Raw genomic sequence first — 7,500 nt, 5'->3', positions numbered from 1 at the left:
TTCGCGCAAAACAAACCGTTTTGAGGTCGGCGGGAGTCGGCCCGGTCGTCCGTCCGGTCGTGTCGCACTGACGCCCGCCGCGGGGCCGCAAACTGCGGGGTCATAGAGACTTCCGGTGGTAAGTCGTTAACCGTGATCGGGACCGCCCGGACAAGAAATGCCATTTTCTGGCCGGCGGGAGACGGGCCGATAGGCCTGGCGGGAAAGGCGCGCCGCGGCCCCGCTGAAGGCCGCACATCGGACCTCCTCGACTTCCGCCGTCAAATCGTTAACCTGCGGCGGGCAAAAAAGAAGCGACGCCAGCTTTCGGACTTAGTGCAATTCTCGAATGTCGCGGATGACTTGGCGGTACGAGCGTTCGGAAGTCCCGCCGGAATTGCGACGCTTCGAACGGTCGAGGCGGCCAATCTCGACCTCAGCGGCGGCACTGGCGCGATACACGTTTCTGCCGCCAGGGGGGGGGGGGGGGGGGGGGGGCAAGCCAGCCGGCCGGGGGCGCCCGGCGCCGATCCGGCGCTTACTCGACACGCTCGAGCATCCGAACCCGTCTTATCTACGGGACCGCCGTTGCCACTTGAACACCTTTCGCCGAGAGTATCCGGGCACCCCACCTACCCGCCGGAATCACGAACCACGAGGTAGAAGTCAGGAACCAACAGGAGAAGTCGTGAACTAAATGGCGAATTCATGAACCAAACGGAGAGAAGTCATGAACCGAGCGGTTTAGGGTCAGGGTGAGGGTTGTTAGGGTGAGGCCGTTAGGGTGAGGCCGTTGCTTCGAGCGGGAAGATGGGCAGCCCCGCCCCCCCCCCCCCCCCCCCCCCCCCGTTGGGTGGAAGGAAACCTCTGCTGCGGGCCCGGCAACCATCCCGAACGGACCCGCTGGGTCCAAATGTCTGCCGCGGGCGGTCCTGCTGCGGTCGCGGGTTCGTTGGAAACCTCTCCTGCTGCTGGCATGGCCACCCTCCCCCCCCCGCCCGACTGACGACCCTGCGGGCCCGGCGACCCGGTGTCCCGTTGCCGCGCGGGGAGTGATCCTCGGGGCCGTGCCGGGCGGGCCCAGCGACACGAAGAGAGTGGGGGGGGGGTCGGAGGGAGTGGCACTGGGGAGAGAGGGGTGGGGGAGAGAGTGCCCCCCCCCCCCCCCCCCCCCCATTAGGGGCGAGTTTATGCAGTCATCAGAGTTTATACCTAACCTCATGATGCTTTATTAGCCGGATAGGCTGTCTGACCTCGCCCCCAGTCCCTACTCCTTCCACTGGATTCTTCTTATACCCTCTTTTTCTTCGTGCCCCCCCCCCCCCCACGCAGGGAGGGTTCCAAGAGGGAGGAGGGAGGGAGGGAGTCCCGGGGCCGTGAGAGAGAGAGAGAGCCTCATTAGCTGCTAGGTTCACCTCATTAGCTGCTAGCTAACGCGTCAGACCTTTTACATTCTTTAGAGGATTGAAACCTCAGGGCCTTTAACCCCCGTTCACCGTTTACACTCAACGATCCTTCCGAACAAAACCCTTACACATCTGTCCGTCCAACTGACCCCCGAGATACCTAACACGCAGATTAACACGTCAGCGGTGATCGGCGTGTCATAGAGGAGTCACAAAGACGGGCAAAATAGAGTGGTTGAATAAAAAATACTCACTCAATTGGCCGTGATTTAACGTAGCACACAATGATGCAAAGCCCATGCAAAGTCCAGTGGCCCAAGCAAACAAATAAGATAGATCTGGCTCGGCGTTCCTCATCTCCACATCGTCACCCAGCACGCCGACGCCCAATAACAATTCCCCCGCAAATTGTGCACCTCGAGCGGCAGTACTTTAAACGGCGCCGTCTTCGGCGTGGACGGCATGAACCAAGTCGGCAAGCATCGTCACCCAGCACACAGACGTCCACTAACAATTCCTCCCCCCTGCAAATTGCGCGCCGCGAACGGCAGTACTTTCAAGTATGCCGCCTTCGGCGGGGACATCGTGAACCAAATCGGCAGGCAGGCGTCGTCAGCCGGTCGACCGACCCCCAGTTGCATTGCCCCAACGGCCATTGTGCACTTCGAACAGAACAGTGCTTTTAAAATATTCCGCCTGCCGCGTGTACATCATGAAACAAATGGAAAGGACGAACCGGGCGTGCAACCGATGCACGGAGAGTGACAGGTCGTCAAGCAAGTCCGTGGCAATCCGTCGGCCGACTCGGCCGCGGCCAGCAGAGGCGTTTTGGCCCGGGCGCGCCGAACTTTGCGCGCCCTCGGTATGCGTAACACTAGCACATGCCTTCAAAACTCACTACAAAATAACCCCAAAGTATGCCGCCTTCCCCGTGGGCCTTGTTACCAATATCTTGCCCTGCTTCCTGATGCCCTTATGGGGTCGGCTCTGTTCTTGCAGAACCCTCAGGTGGTGCAGAGTCTGGGCCATTTTATCAATATCTTGCCCTGATTCCTGATGCCCTTATGGGGTCGGCTCTGTTCTTGCAGAACCCTGAGGTGGTGCAGAGTCTGCGCCTTGTTATCAATATCTTGCCCTGCTTCCTGAAACCCTTATGGGGTTGGTTCTGTTACAAAACCCTCAGGTGGTGCAGAGTCTGGGCCACTTTATAAATAACTCTGCCTGCATTAGGGTCAGGGTTAGGGTTAGGGTTAGGGTTAGGGTTAGGGTTAGGGTTAGGGTTAGGGTTAGGGTTAGGGTTAGGGTTAGGGTTAGGGTTAGGGTTAGGGTTAGGGTTAGGGTTAGGGTTAGGGTTAGGGTTAGGGGTAGGGGTAGGGGTAGGGGTAGCGGTAGGGGTAGGGGTAGGGGTAGGGGTAGTTTGAACTACTGCCGCTCCAGGCGCGCACTGTGCGTGGGTAATTTTCAGTGGGCGTCGGTGTGCTGGGTGACGATGCCGCCCAGACTCTGCACCACCTGAGGGATCTGCAAGAACAGAGCCGAACCCGCAAGGGTATCGGGAAGCAGGGCAAGATATTGATAACAAGGCCCAGACTCTGCACCACCCGAGGGTTCTGCAAGAACAGAGCCGACCCCATAAGGGTATCAGGAAGCAGGGTGAGATAGTGACACCATTTGTAAAACCGGCAAATCCCACCCAGGAAACATTGCAAAAATTGGCCTCTAATGCTGGAACGTGGGTAAAGCCAAACAAACACGACACGTTTTAAAAGAACGTTACTAAAACAGCCTGGGATATGCCCATGACAAAGGATAGGCCGAACCTCACCAGAAAAAAAGAGAGGGAGACCACGGCAGAGCTGAGGGATAAACATGAGATGGTGATAAAACCAGCAGACGAGGGGAGCAGTAGGGTTACAAATTAATGTCAATATGGGGCCTGCTCCCACTGGGTAATAGACAAAAACATAGAACAGGGTGACAGGAGAGACTGGATAGCACAGAGGATAACCCGTGAGCGAAATAATGGGGTGTATGCAGTTCAATGTAAGGAGTGTACCTTACGGTACATAGGGGAAACAGGTAAAACAGCCTCAGCGGTGATCGACGTGTCAAAGAGGAGTCACAAAGACGGGCAAAATAAAGTGGTTGATTATAGACAATAGACAATAGACAATAGGTGCAGGAGTCGGCCATTCAGCCCTTCGAGCCAGCACCGCCATTCAATGCGATCATGGCTGATCACTCTCAATCAGTACCCCGTTCCTGCCTTCTCCCCATACCCCCTCACTCCGTTATCCTTAAGAGCTCTATCCAGCTCTCTCTTGAAAGCATCCAACGAACTGGCCTCCACTGCCTTCTGAGGCAGAGAATTCCACACCTTCACCACTCTCTGACTGAAAAGGTTCTTCCTCATCTCCGTTCTAAATGGCCTACCCCTTATTCTTAAACGGTGGCCCCTTGTTCTGGACTCCCCCAACATTGGGAACATGTTTCCTGCCTCTAATGTGTCCAATCCCCTAATTATCGTATATGTTTCAATAAGATCCCCCCTCATTCTTCTAAATACCAGTGTATACAAGCCCAATCGCTCCAGCCTTTCAACATACGACCGTCCCGCCATTCCGGGAATTAACCTAGTGAACCTACGCTGCACGCCCTCCATAGCAAGAATATCCTTCCTCAAATTTGGAGACCAAAACTGCACACAGTACTCCAGGTGCGGTCTCACCAGGGCCCGCTACAACTGTAGAAGGACCTCTTTGCTCCTATACTCAACTCCTCTGGTTACGAAGGCCAACATTCCATTGGCTTTCTTCACTGCCTGCTGTACCTGCATGCTTCCTTTCATTGACTGATGCACTAGGACATCCAGATCTCGTTGAACTCCCCCTCCTCCTAACTTGACACCATTCAGACAATAATCTGCCTTTCTACTCTTACTTCCAAAGTGAATAACCTCGCACTTATCTACATTAAACTGCATCTGCCATGTATCCGCCCACTCACACAACCTGTCCAAGTCATCCTGCAGCCTTATTGCATCTTCCTCACAATTCACACTACCCTCCAGCTTAGTATCATCTGCAAATTTGCTAATGGTACTTTTAATCCCTCCGTCTAAGTCATTAATGCATATCGTAAATAGCTGGGGTCCCAGCACCGAACCTTGCGGTACCCCACTGGTCACTGCCTGCCATTCCGAGAGGGACCCATTTATACCCACTCTTTGCTTTCCGTCTGTCAACCAATTTTCTATCCATGTCAGTACCCTACCCCCAATACCACGTGCCCTAATTTTGCCCACTAATCTCCTATGTGGGAGCTTGTCGAAGGCTTTCTGAAAGTCGAGGTACACCACGTCCACTGACTCTCCCCTGTCAATTTTCCTAGTTACATCCTCAAAACATTCCAGTAGATTTGTCAAGCATGATTTCCCCTTCGTAAATCCATGCTGACTCGCAATGATCCTGTTACTGCTATCCAAATGCTCAGCAATTTCGTCTTTTCTAATTGACTCCAGCATCTTCCCCACCACTGATGTCAGACTAACTGGTCTATAATTACCCGTTTTCTCTCTCCCTCCCTTCTTAAAAAGTGGGATAACATTTGCTATCCTCCAATCCACAGGAACTGATCCTGAATCTATATAGAACATTGAAAAATGATCTCCAATGCTTCCACTATTTCTAGAGCCACCTCCTTAGGTACCCTGGGATGCAGACCATCAGGCCCTGGGGATTTATCAGCCTTCAGTCCCATCAGTCTACCCAAAACCATTTCCTGCCTAATGTGGATTTCCTTCAGTTCCTCCATCACCCTAGGTTCTCCGGCCCCTAGAACATTTGGGAGATTGTGTGTATCTTCCTCAGTGAAGACAGACCCAAAGTAACGGTTTAACTCGTCTGCCATTTCTTTGTTCCCCATAATAAATTCCCCCGTTTCTGTCTTCAAGGGACCCACATTTGCCTTGACTATTTTTTTCCTCTTCACGTACCTAAAAAAACTTTTGCTATCCTCCTTTATATTATTGGCTAGTTTACCCTCGCACCTCATCTTTTCTCCCCGCATTGCCTCTTTAGTTAACTTTTGTTGCTCTTTAAAAGAGTCCCAATCCTCTGTCTTCCCACTCTTCTTTGCTATGTTATACCTCCTCTCCTTAATTTTTATGCTGTCCCTGACTTCCCTTGTCAGCCACAGGTGTCTCTTACTCCCCTTAGAGTCTTTCCACCTCTTTGGAATAAATTGATCCTGCAACCTCTGCATTATTCCCTGGAATACCTGCCATTGCTGTTCTACCGTCTTCCCTGCTAGGGCCTCCTTCCAGTCAATTTTGGCCAGCTCCCGCCTCATGCCTCTGTAATCCCCTTTGCTATACTGTAATACAGACACTTCCGATTTTCCCTTCTACCTTTCCATTTGCAGAGTAAAACTTATCGTGTTGTGATCACTGCCTCCTAACGGCTCTTTTACCTCTAGTCCCCTTATCAGATCAGGATCATTAAAAACACTCACTCTATTGGCCGTGATTTAACCTAGCACACAGTGTTGCAAAGCCCATGCAAAGTCCAGTGGGCCAAGCAAACAAATAAGATAGATCTGGCTCGGCGTTCCACATCTCCACATCGTCACCCAGCACGCCGACGCCCATTAACAATTCCCCCGCAAATTGTGCACCTCGAGCGGCAGTACTTTAAACGGCGCCGTCTTCGGCGTGGACGGCATGAACCAAGTCGGCAAGCATCGTCACCTAGCACACAGACGTGCACTAACAATTCCTCCCCCCGCAAATTGCGCGCCGCGAACGGCGGTACTTTCAAGTATGCCGCCTTCGGCGGGGACATCGTGAACCAAATCGGCAGGCAGGCGTCGTCAGCCGGTCGACCGACCCCCAGCTGCATTTCCCCAACGGACATTGTGCACTTCGTACAGAACAGTGCTTTTAAAATATTCCGCCTGCCGCGTGGACATCATGAACCAAATGAGCAGGCAGGCATCATATCATATCATATCATACACATACAGCCGGAAACAGGCCTTTTCGGCCCTCCAAGTCCGTGCCGCCCAGCGATCCCCGTACATTAACATTATCCTATACCCACTAGGGACAGTCAGCCCCCAGCACAACGACGCCCCCGCTAACAATTCCCCACGCACATGGTGCGCTCGAGCTGCAGCACTTTAAAGTACGCCGCCTTCGGCGGGGACATCGTGAACCAAAGGAGCAGGCAGCCATGGTCACCGCCAGCACAACGACGGCGCCGCTAACAATTCCCCGCGCACCTTGTGCGCTCGAGCTGCAGTACTTTAAAGTACGCCGCCTTCGGCGGGGACATCGTGAACCAAAGGAGCAGGCAGCCATGGTCACCGCCAGCACAACCACGGCGCCGCTAACAATTCCACGCGCACCTTGTGCGCTCGAGCTGCAGTACTTTAAAGTACGCCGCCTTCGGCGGGGACATCGTGAACCAAAGGAGCAGGCAGCCATGGTCACCGCCAGCACAAGCACGGCGCCGCTAACAATTCCCCGCGCACCTTGTGCGCTCGAGCTGCAGTACTTTAAAGTACGCCGCCTTCGGCGGGGACATCGTGAACCAAAGGAGCAGGCAGCCATGGTCACCGCCAGCACAACCACGGCGCCGCTAACAATTCCACGCGCACCTTGTGCGCTCGAGCTGCAGTACTTTAAAGTACGCCGCCTTCGGCGGGGACATCGTGAACCAAAGGAGCAGGCAGCCATGGTCACCGCCAGCACAAGCACGGCGCCGCTAACAATTCCCCGCGCACCTTGTGCGCTCGAGCTGCAGTACTTTAAAGTACGCCGCCTTCGGCGGGGACATCGTGAACCAAAGGAGCAGGCAGCCATGGTCACCGCCAGCACAACCACGGCGCCGCTAACAATTCCCCGCGCACCTTGTGCGCTCGAGCTGCAGTACTTTAAAGTACGCCGCCTTCGGCGGGGACATCGTGAACCAAAGGAGCAGGCAGCCATGGTCACCGCCAGCACAAGCACGGCGCCGCTAACAATTCCCCGCGCACCTTGTGCGCTCGAGCTGCAGTACTTTAAAGTACGCCGCCTTCGGCGGGGACATCGTGAACCAAAGGAGCAGGCAGCCAT

Source organism: Rhinoraja longicauda, unplaced genomic scaffold (genome assembly GCF_053455715.1).
Source record: "Rhinoraja longicauda isolate Sanriku21f unplaced genomic scaffold, sRhiLon1.1 Scf000165, whole genome shotgun sequence".
Taxonomy (NCBI): Eukaryota; Metazoa; Chordata; class Chondrichthyes; order Rajiformes; family Arhynchobatidae; genus Rhinoraja; species Rhinoraja longicauda.
The sequence above is the reverse complement of the archived record's forward strand: the minus strand, read 5'-3'. Positions refer to the sequence as shown.